The sequence below is a fragment of the Dysidea avara genome, chromosome 6 (assembly GCF_963678975.1).
Source record: "Dysidea avara chromosome 6, odDysAvar1.4, whole genome shotgun sequence".
Lineage (NCBI taxonomy): Eukaryota > Metazoa > Porifera > Demospongiae > Dictyoceratida > Dysideidae > Dysidea > Dysidea avara.
The window spans coordinates 35,274,234-35,286,371 of record NC_089277.1 but is presented as its reverse complement, the minus strand read 5'-3'; the positions used below and the strand labels follow the sequence as shown (position 1 = coordinate 35,286,371).

The 12,138-nt window shown below is 37.6% G+C and overlaps 1 protein-coding gene across 2 annotated transcripts in view; it reads right to left on the bottom strand.

Annotated features, from left to right (window-relative positions):
* LOC136257368 (NACHT, LRR and PYD domains-containing protein 4C-like) overlaps positions 1 to 12,138 on the bottom strand; it is a 76,184-nt gene that overhangs the window by 61,860 nt on the left and 2,186 nt on the right. Inside the window, exon 2 of one of the 2 annotated variants that reach the window (XM_066050538.1) lies at positions 4,798 to 5,151. The exons of the other annotated variant lie outside the window; for it this stretch is intronic. The gene's annotated coding sequence lies outside the window, so the exon portion shown is untranslated. The remainder of the gene's footprint in view (positions 1 to 4,797; positions 5,152 to 12,138) is intronic. 2 annotated transcript variants of the gene reach the window in all.

Genomic DNA, 12,138 nt, shown 5'->3' with positions numbered 1-12,138 from the left:
TAACTTTGACAGTCCACTATAAAACTTTTACATACAACAACGAACCTACAGTACCCGCTACTAGTTCTGGGCAGTATTGAAAAATAGCAAACGGTATACACCAATCACATAATACTTATCTATACATCAGCTGAATTGCCAGCTTGTAATGAACAAAAAATTAAGTCACGAAATTTTTGACTAGACGAAGTAGTTTGGCATTTTATTAGTTGATACAGCCCCTGTATGTGAACTAGGGTTGGAATGAATGTATAAATACATCCTCCGAAGCTTCTTTGGAAAATGTTACCGAAGCTTCGAAACTTTGAAGCTTTGCTACAAATGTCATGTCAACAATTAATGAACACAATTGATGGTTAATAGGTTGTACACTGCAGTACAAACTAGTGTTGCACCAATAATCGGTTGAATAATCAGTAACAACCGATATAAAGTGGTTTTGCAAGTGTCGGTATTGGCTACGAAAAGGAAATTATTAGCCGATAACCTAAACCCACAGTCAATCATTAACGACAGTAATAAACACGTGACAGTATTAAAAGAAAGCAGTGAATGCAGAGGTAAGCGGTAAACATTTATTTGCTGTACCTGTTTGTAACTACTTAGGCTTGTTTATCTGTGAATAGTGTGGCTGCAAGGCAGTGTATATTTATTGGCTGCCCACGCAATTAACCAATCACCATTTGCAAAGGGTCTGGAATCCCACCAAAACTCCGTTTGAGAAGCTGATTTAGGTGTTTTATTACATGGCTTTCATTTCCATGACAGGGGTTAGTGGCACACTGTTATCAAACATTGTAGAATCAGCCACCCACGCAAGTAATTAAATTATTGTAATTAATGTTATATACACACATAAACTTTAGATGATTTTTGCTCCTTCTCCCCTGACCTATAGAATTGAAGAATATTGATAAATATCGGCATATTGGCTACAGGAATGAGTGAAAAATTGGTATCAGCAAGAGTATATAATAGAAACCAAGAGTATCGAATGGTGTATTGATTCGTGATTTACGTTTGCATAAAGTAACACAGATATTTCAGTAATTTTTCGTTTATTGAAATGGTAATTTGAAATGTGTACGTGGCAATGGGTCTTTGTTCACCAGTTTTCCGTGTTATTCAACCAAGTATTCAACAGTTATTGTACAAGGAAAGTGTAGTAAGAACCCAAGATAACCCCAGCTCACTAACACGACAGTTGCACAAATGTGCGTTTTGCCATGTCTTCAGGGATCCGCTTGGCAGTGCCAGAACTGTAACATTAGCCAATTCCTTTTAATGTTATGTTTTTGCTTGGTTTAGTGGCCAAATCGGGCTAAATACAGCAACCCTTGATGGCAATATAAACGAACAATTATTAAAATATCCGTGTTACTTTACGCAATCATTAATTACAGGGTAATACACGTGTTCGATACTCTTGGTTACTATCATATACTCTTGGTATCGGTAAATGTGAAAATATGCATATCAGTGCAACACTAGTACAAACTACTATACCTCCAGTAAACCATTGTGTTAAACTATAACTACACCAAAAATATGTAAACGGCAGCTTCCACAAGGAGTGACAATATTTGTAAAACTGGTTTAACTTGTTAGTAACCATGGTAACAAAGCTTTGGTGGGGTAAAGCAGCATCCGAATGTTATGAAACTGAATGAAGCTTTGAACTATTTGTCTTAACCTTAATGTGAACAATAAAGACAAAGAGATACATAGCTCTTTCATACAGTGGAACCTTAGTTATCCGGACCTCAGTTATCCGGATTCTTGATTAATCGGACAGTAGTGACTGTTCTATTAGGGTAGTTGAAAATACCCATATTTTTACAATTTTCTTTAATGTTATTTATAAATGATTATTCGGTTATTTGACTATTCGGTCTGCATGACACTATTCGATTTGTTAACACACTATTCAAGTAATCGTTAGCACTTTGTACACTGTATTCAGATGGAAAAGCCAGCCTTGAAACTTAAGATTGTGAATGAAGTGATGTATCTATACTGTAAAAATTCTCTTTTAGAAAAGATACAAATAGCTCTTAGGCTTTACCTTGTTCCCTAACAAAAGGTTTCAATACTTATTCAATAGAAGTAAGCTTATTGATTAATTGAATATTCGGTCATTTTGTTCACAACTATTCAAATAGTAAAAATTGTTATTCGTTTCAGCACTAATTTATACACAGTTTCAGAGATACGAACTTTTCAGACTTATGGACCACCCCTGGTCCCAAGGGGTACGGATAACAGAGGTTCCACTGTACTTTCAAGGTACAACATGACTCATTGAATGCAACGCAGGATGGGACCATTTAGACCAAAATTTTATGGTGAACAAATGGTGTTGTACAGATGCACTATGGGGGCTCGTTTAAGAGATATGCATAAAATCCAGTTACTGAAAATGTGTTTCAGTGCTTGTGTTTTTTAAAACGGGTGCAGGTTTAAGGGTTAAATGCATAATTACATCAATACATCAGCTTTTACACAGGATATCAAACAAAACACTGAAATTGTTAACCTTACAGCACACCATTTGTACCATGGCATCACACGTTATGAAATGATACCTAGTATTTTCTAATATGACAAGAAATTACCATGGCAAAGTGTACACAATTTAAACATCACACCATCAAAAATGATTACAGTGGAACCTCAGTTATCTGGACCTCAGTTATATGGATTCTCGATTAACCGAACTGTGGAAACGACTGCTCTATTAGAGTAGTTGAATAAGATTAATATTTTTTTAAATGTTCTTTTAGGGTCAAATTTATACACAGTTTTAGAAATATGAACTTTTCAGACTTATGGACCACCCCTGGTCCCAAGGGGCTTAGAAACTGAGGTTCTGCTGTAGTAACTCCTTTTCAGTTCACTGTATCACAATGCAATCAACACTATTAGATTTTCCAAATCAGGACCTGCAAAGTTCACATGAGTTGGACAATTGTAAGAATGGTTGCCAGTGCCATACACTCACTAGATTGGTTAATCCAGATGCTAAACTTCTGTGGGTGCAAAAAGACAAACATACATACACAGTACCACTCAAACACAATGTTGTCTCGCGAGAGTGCAAGTGATTAAGAAACTTGCTAATTAAACAGTGTGGCATCCATTTTGCTCGTGAGTATTAATCCATTTTGTTTAGGATGAATATTCACGGGTACAATGCCCTTCAATTAGCGGTTTTAAATCGTTTGCAATCTTACTAGATGACAATACGTTTGAGCAGTATCATACATACATACATACAGTACAAAGAAACACACTTTTTTTCAGATAACAATTTCAGGAAACCAATGGCGCATGCCCACAGAACTGCAGCCAGTTGTTGTTTAAAAGTGAGTGACTACTGTTATGACTACCATATTTAATTGGGTAATAGTCATGCATAGCAGAAAACCTTTGTAGATGTGGCTACTATCTGAGAGCGGCTATGACGGGTTTGTATTGTAGTGGTATGCCGTGGCATTTATGTTGATTAATGAAGAACAACTGACTTTCCTTATTTTTTCTTCACTATTCTCAAAATGCTCTTTGCTGACTTAAAACAACTCCCTTGCCTGGTCTCTGCCGCAAACGTGTCTTATCAACACTTTCATCAGCACATTCATATACAAGCCATGGCTTTTAACTAAGGACGGCTCTTATGATCATAATTCTAGGCTGAGGTGTTGCTAATATCCAGGGCTAGCTATTACCATATGGTTTAAATAATTTTTTTTGTTTGTTTTGCGAGTTACCAGCAAAAAATTTTACCCTCAAATATTTAGACCTTCATAATTATAATCCAATACATTTTTGGGAGTGTTTGCAAATCCGCAAAAATGCTAAATTATGTAACATTACTCAACCTTACCCCTCAAGATATTTAGTCTATACGGTACAGTACATGAGCAAGTGGCCAATACCCATATTCATGCATCATTGCCTCTGTATCACAGTGAATGTGCTTCCATCACAGAGTATTTTTAAGCTAAGCAAGATATGTACAATGCCTAGACATCATGTAGTCACCTTTGTTGCTTGGCAGGTACTGCAGCTACAGTACTTTAGACAGGTGGAATAGTGTATACGTAAGCGAGTATGGGTAAAAAAAACATCAATTTATATCATAATATTTATGCAGGTTTAGACTTACAGGTTTTGGCAAAAATCATCACTTTGGCAAATGAATTCCGTCACTTTGGCAAATGAATTCCGTCACTTTGGCAAATGAATGTCGCATTGGCACAAGAATCTGTCATAATTGTCTTCAAGAAAGGAACCACTCATCACGAAGTGAATTATTGTTGCTATGGAGAGTTACGCTTGAGAGACACCAGAAGGTAATTGAAGCTGGTTGTATGCAAAGTTGATAGCTGTCTGTTAAGTTAATTAGCTTGTTGGCGAGCGACCACGCCCATTGCTAAATGGCGTAAAGTTGTAGGGAAGAATTATCACCTTATAAAGAGTTGTTTACTACAGTTGTACCTGGAACAAGGTCTTGTAGTGGCTGCTACATCTTGTTTTCGTGTTTTGTCCAGCTGCCAATCTTGTTACAAGGAATTCTAATATCAAAGTATTCAATTGCCAACAGGACGAATTCATTTGCCAAAACCTATAATTAAGTCGATTTAACAAGGGTAAGGCATGGTTAGTGTGAATATCATCAGCCAAGTACACCTACAGTGTATGCATGGTAGTCATCTTGTGCTTAATTATTATACAACTTTGGTTTTATAAAGTCAAGCCACACACACACAGGCATTTACCACAAATTATATAACTGACCTATAGTACCACCAGTAACAGACTGACCAACGTTAATACAGCCTCTCATTGCACTGGCTAGTTCAGCTGTTGATACTGTACCGTGCTGTTCCATTATTCTCAGCAAAGTATAAAAGCACTCTATGCAGCCAGCTTGTAAGGGACCATCAATGAAGTGTAATAGCTTCATTACTTTATCCTTTGTTCTTTCTTTAACATTTATCTCTTCCAAATCGCCCGGTTTGATCATTTTCTCTTCCACAAAATATGGTAACAAGTTACACACATCCACCATTGTGTCACATAGCTGGGCATAGTGATCTGTGAAGACAGTATACTCCTTATTAGGTCAGGGGACAGACATCTTGGCAAACCCTACAGAACAAATATTACCAGCACTCAAATACTCCATACAGAATATAACACTGAAACTGTCCCTTTACACCATGACTTATAAATTCAATGGATTTTAATGTTCTATTAAGCACACACAGCCAGATTGAGACCAGCTGTGGATGCATGTGTGGGGATTGTTTTCAAACCAATTGTGTGTGTTGCTTGTGTTTGTCAACATTGCTTTTCACCCAGCTGTAACATCAATGGGTTACTGGAGAAGCAAATTCCCAACTGTTCTTGTAGCAGTCAACTGCTGGGGGTCATTGTGGAAATTCAGGTTCTGTGACCTCTCTCCATTAGACCCGGACAGTTCTCCTGTGGGATACTAATCCTATCTCAGGAAGATTTGCCTTGCTGTAGACTTTGCTTTGGCTTTACATTTTGTGTTGACCCACTTAGTTTTAACCCTACTATACACATACCTAAAACTCTACCAGCAACGTATACTGTATCCCAGGACAGGTGAACAACATATGATCAACTTAAGTATGTAGCTATGTAGCTTATGTTTATAACTGCATTTATTGAGGTTTTCAACACCAATACCGGGGCTCAAACATATGCCAGTACCTAGTATTCAAAAAGTTCGATTCCAAATATACCCTGAATTCTGTGAGTCAATCAACTTAAAATGGAAGAGATATGTATATGTATTGTAGTGGTCTTGAATGTGTTCTTGGACAAAAGTTGCTACGAATTCAGGCTTCAAAACAAGTGGGTACTCTACTACAAACACCATCCTTAAGCAGAATACACTTGTAGTGTCTTTGATAACAACAGGTAGTCTATCACCTTTCAGTGTGTATAAAAATTATAAATTTTCTCCCATCATGAAATGCATATACTATTTCGTTTTATAAATGGTGTTTGCTGGTAAGATCACATATGGTCTAGGAGGAGATCCATATAAAAGGATTACACTACTTTATACTCCTATCAATATTACCCCACCTATCCAGATGTAGTCATCCGAGCTCATCTGGCATTAGCAACAAGCATAATTAGTTATATTGTTACATAATCCCGAGATGAATACATGGGGACTTGTAACATGAAGTAGTCCCCAGGTGCATGTAATGTACCTATCAATGTACTGCCACACCCCTTGGGTATATATACTATACAGTATTGTTTGGCTGGAGGGGATTTTGCGGTGAGCATGCATTAACCCTTAAACCTGCACGCACCAATGTATCGACATTTTTTTAATAAAGCTCAAAATACACACTATTATTACTAATGTATGAATTTGTGATGGCTTCTAAACAGCAGTGTATGAAGCTTGTCTAATTACATTAGTCCAAAACCACCTATCACTGGAAGTACATTCATTGGGCTACTTAGACAGCGATGAATAACCATTGTAACAACACTCACTCACTTGTTATGATGAGCTGAAGATTGACGTCTGTTTCCCCTACCTCATGAACACATGGTCTGGAAGCCATTTTTATGAATGTCTGACTCACATGACCTTTATATGCCGTGATTCTCCAATGTGTGGCGAATCTACTAACATTTATTTCAGCTCGATATAGTGAACTGGGACGGAGTTATGATCCATTTTCTGGAGGTATGTATTGGCATGTGTGTTTTAATTGCATACATGTTGTTTCTTGGCGAGTTTTGGCCCCATACATTTGTCGAAGGGTAAATCCCTTGGTATCATATTATTCCTTATTACATTACAAATATAGCAGCACAAATTGTGTAGCTACAGTGTTTTGTTTGAGGCCATGTGTAAAAGCCGATTTATCGGCGTATGCATTTTCAGTGCATTGTTACTAAGAATTATGTGCAGGTTTAAGGGTTAAATAGAAGCTCAGCATAAACTATCTATAGACTAAAAAAAAGGCAAGGTTTTATAATTAATGTGTGATAGTCAAAATAGTGTACAGATTGACAAAACAAAGCAGATGTTTGGGCGTGTCAGAAATGTGTAACACCATTATCTAAGACAATGGTTTAAGCTGCTAAAGTAATTTCATTATATTTATATAATTCACAGCCACTAGCGTGTAACACTGCATTTAAACCCAGTCAGCAACTAACATAATACTGAAATTAAATTTAAACCTAGTGATACTGGTCAAATCACTTCAGAAAACCAGTTTCACTGTTACTAAATGATAGCATGGATACAAACTGCAACACAAAAATAATAGTTCACCTTTTACTTCTGCACTTACAGTGTACAATATAAGGAAAAATTATTGCTCTGACAGAATGGCCAATCAAAAGTAAATTTGATTGGCCATAAGATAGAGGTGTAACATCCTGGTGTGAGAAGCACAAGCCTTCTAGGGGGTCTGGGGACATGCCCCCCCCCCCCAGGAAATTTTTGAATAAGGATCACTGTAAGATTGCATCTGAGACTACTTTCAGCTACATATCATTGAACTTTATACACATGCATTTTACACTGTGTTTATTAGTAATACATATACAAAATTTGTATTGCTGCATGCATATTTTACAAAAAAAACAACTATGAATCAATGTATTGTACAGCCAGTTTGTAGACTTAGCTGCGCTAAATGCTTTGTTACAAGTGGTGTTGAGTCAGCACAGATTGAATTATAACCATCCAACTAGCTATTGCTAAAGTTTCTCTTGTGAATAGATCAAAACTTACTTTCGAACTTGCTGTGTGCAGAACACTGTTATCACCTGACTTTTATTCCACTCTCTCCAGCCAGTACATTCTCTACACATTCTAACCACGAAATGGCCATCTTATACTTAATATCATACCTCCACTTTGCAAACATTACTCCTGGAAAGCGCCACTCATGTAGCAGTGTAGTGATGGCTTCTTCACAACATCGACTGTAACCCACAATCGATAATTGCGGTAAACACAAGGTGCAGTGCTCTAGCTTACGCATGAGCATTGAGTTGATGCTTCGATGGGATCAAGACTTCACGCAGCGATTAAATAGCTTCGGTAAGGAAAGGTAACGATACGACAATAATAATAACTATAATATTACATGTTATAAAGACAATAATAAAGAATTACAGTTGTGAAAAATTTGATCGGCACAAATGGCCAACCAACAGCTACATTGATCGGTCAACAGCATCACTTGGTCGGAAAATGGCCGATGGCCGACCGTTATATTGTACTCTGACTTACATTGTAACTTGAAAGATATTTAGGACATGATCTGACACATAGTGAGCATTAAATACAAGTGGTATAAAATCTGCAAAAAGAAAGAAAAAAACTTGGCATGTGCCTTAATTGGTTCACGGGGTGACTTTTCTGTACACCTGGTTTATGAATGTTCAAGTGCTAGTACCTATAAAGAGAGTTGGGATCGTCACTCTAAAAATGTAACTCATTAACCCTATGCCCATGTAACATGCTACATCACATATGTATTACTCAAAGAAAAGAATTAACAAAAAAGTAACGAGTTACATGTTACTTTGAGGGCTACAATTAATATATTACATATTACATTTATTCATTACTAGCTATAAAGTCTTCTAAATACAAGCTACTAGCCTACAACTACAAGTGACATACAGTATGAAAGACATGGGTTTCTCTGGTGTAATTCAACCACAAAAACATAGTGTTTTGGCCTCAAAGGCACTCCCCATACACTATCACTCTTTGTTCATGCCTGCAACTCCGTCTCCAGTGCTGTCTGGGCCCAAACTACAACCAATCATGAGGCTGACAACAATACGCCTTAAAAAGAAGTAACATTCGTTACAATTTCGGATGTTGTATATATTAATGGCAAAATTAGGAATTTTTAAGCTCGATTAGGGATCATAGAAAAAAAAGTAAGGAAACAAGGAAGATCGCCTACACCTGCAGATACACTAGTGAACTTTTAATCCCTAATCCAGTCTATACCCCAAGACCAAGACTGAATTAGGGATTAAATGTTCACTAGTATATCTACAGGTGTAGGCAATCTACCTTTTCCCTACTTTTTTTCTACGATCCCTAATCGAACTTAAAATTCCTAATTGTCCCTTAAACTTGTTTGTTTACTTTTTATTTTGTAACATTATTATGACTGGTGAACTCACGCATACCACATCAAAAGAAAGGATGGCACCAGAATTAATGCTTTCGTCTGAACGTGCGCCCCAGCTATCAAACACTAATTTGAAAGTGCAGTGGCCATTACGCTTTGCTTTCAGCTATTTTTAGCCCGTTACACAGTGCTACAGATGAAAAACAGAAGTGCTTCTGCAACAATCCAGTCACCATGAAAATACGCTTCACACACCCCCAACTATCCTGCCTTGAAAGTGCAGCGGCCATTACGCTTCGCTTTCAGCTATTTTCAGCCTGTTACACAGCGTTACAAACGAAGAACACTGTTAGGATCGTCTCTGCAATCAGTCCAGTCACCACGGAAAATATGGACAATTCCCATTTACAAACGTACTGTAGGGAAGCCATGCATTGCGCTACCACAAATCAACACCTCGGGCTGTCAGCAAAAGAAATGGGACGCAAAGGAGGACAAGGTAAGTCCATGATGTGTGCATTGTACATACTGCGGTATGCCAAAAGGCACGTCTCGAGACGAAGTTACGTCGAACAGTGAAAAAATCAAGCCCATAGCCTTAAGGCATCAGGCAGGCAGTTAATCTGTAGAAAATTCCATTGAATAATTTTTTTAAAAAAAATTTTGTAACAATTTATTGGAAATTTATTGGAAGCCTTTAGGATCTGAAGGCACCTTTGGGCTTGGTTAAACCCAACCAATACTGCCAAGGTGCCAGGATGGAGTTGTGAAACTGGTTTTTGGGTGAATTACTTTTTTGGCTAGGAAAACTCAAATCTCCATGATCCCTAATATACAGTACGGTAATACAGTACTACTGTACTGTATGATTACCCACTACTTCATCATATAACACCTTACAGTATTTTACTTGTTACTGCAGAAGTAATCTTATTATGTAACATGTTACACTTGTAAATGCATTACTCTCGATTCTGCGTAAATATTTCCATAACCTTTGGATATGAAATAATGACCTTAAGAACACAGTTACCCAAAATACCCCATATGACACATAATAACACTTAGGGGTAGTCCACAATTTTCAGCCTTTTCACAAGCGTACAAAGAGTACTCTTTGTACGTTTGTGAAAAGGCAGAAAAAGAGTTTTTCTAACTCCTTCCCCCCCCCCCAGCCCAAAGCGTACTGTATAAATTTTGACACATGGATGTATTGTATAGCAGAACAAACACACGGATACTTTTTAAATAGCGGGCATTGGTATTAACCTGATGTACATTTGAAAACGTGTATATACACATCATAGAAACAACTCGTTCTTGGCTATCTTCATACAAAACCATCCCACCACTGGCAGTAGCAACAGTAGTACTAGTTTGTTGGGTATTCACCATAGTTTAAGGTGGACTGGAGTCAGGAAATGTGAGTATATATAGATCGATGCATCTCTTGTGTAAATTTCATATGCATGCTTGCTATCCTTGGAAAGTTATGCTGACTAGAATTCTTTAAAGCCGTTTAACTCAAAGTTCTAAGGACGCGACTAAAACACGGAACTGACTGGAAAACGGACTCACAAATGGACTAGGAAAAAAAATTACCCTAAAGGTCTATTTATCACAGTTACCCACTCCAAAACAATATCCGATGCTGCTGTGTCAATAAATAAATGTCTGCACATCGTCTCGAAGCTTGCTTAAGCAATATTAAGCACTGCATTGAAAACTGCTCTTGAACTTCATTCTTTTTTTGCTAATTAAAAACACATTCTTCATGGCCTGTAACTGTATAATGCTGTAAACAAGCAAGATACAAGACTTGTTGAAGAGATGCTGTTACTGATAGATTTGTGTTCAGGTTAATTTTGCAGCTGCTTCTCAGTTTAACAGAGGCTTCAAAGTCACAACACTTCAAGTCACACCACAATGTACTTCATTACATAGCAGGCAAGGCTGACTACAACAAAATTATAATTCATCCATGTTTACTTCGAAGCCTGTCCATCACGAGCCACCTGTTACACTGAGAAGCAGCCAGGAAACTAATTGCAGCAATTAACCTGAGCACAAATCTATCAGTAACAGCATCTCTTCAACAAGTCTTGGATCTTGTATCTTAGCTTGTATACAGCATTATACAGCCATGCAGCATGAAGAATGCACTTAAAAGAATGAAATTCAAGAGCAGTTTTAAGTGCAGCGATTAATATCAGCTTAAATAAGCTTCAAGACGATGTTCAGAGATTTACTGTCACTGCAGTGTCTGATTTTGTTTTGGAGTGGGTAACTGTGATAAATAGATGTTTGGAGTATGTTTTTCCCAGTTCGTTTGCGAGTCTGTTTTCCTGCATTTTAGTCACCTACAACTTCTCTTCTAATGTGCAATTTGAACTGTTTTCCCAAAATCCAGTCACACATGTACACTCTGCAGAGGCAGGTTTTCTCTATGGGCAACCCCAGAGGGGGTTGGTCACGCGTCATAATCCTATGACGCGAAATTATGCAACCAAGCATAGTTCTATGAGTTAAGGCTTGTTTAGCAGCTAGGAAAGCAGTGCATTGTACCGAGAAGGCTTGTAATACAAATGGGACGCTCTGGTATGGATATACAATCCAACCTTTAGAATATTAAGAGGTGTGAAGGTTGAATTAGTTCAACCCTTCCTTTGAGATCACCAGATGAATGATGCGTGACCAACCTCCTCTGGGGCAACCCACAACTACCACAACTGTAGTGTCAACAAATCAGTACCCACATAATCCAGCCTCCAATAACCAACACTATTCCTAACCTCATAATGACACCTTCTGCAGGTAGAAAACAAAAGCAACAAGCAGTGTAGCTATGTACTATAATCGTTTATCAGTATTAATTGCTAGACTAAAACTAAGAGAAAGAAAGTAAGTGCTATTATAAATGTACATAAAGCCTGTAAAGTGGCGGATATAGGGGGGTTGCAGTGGT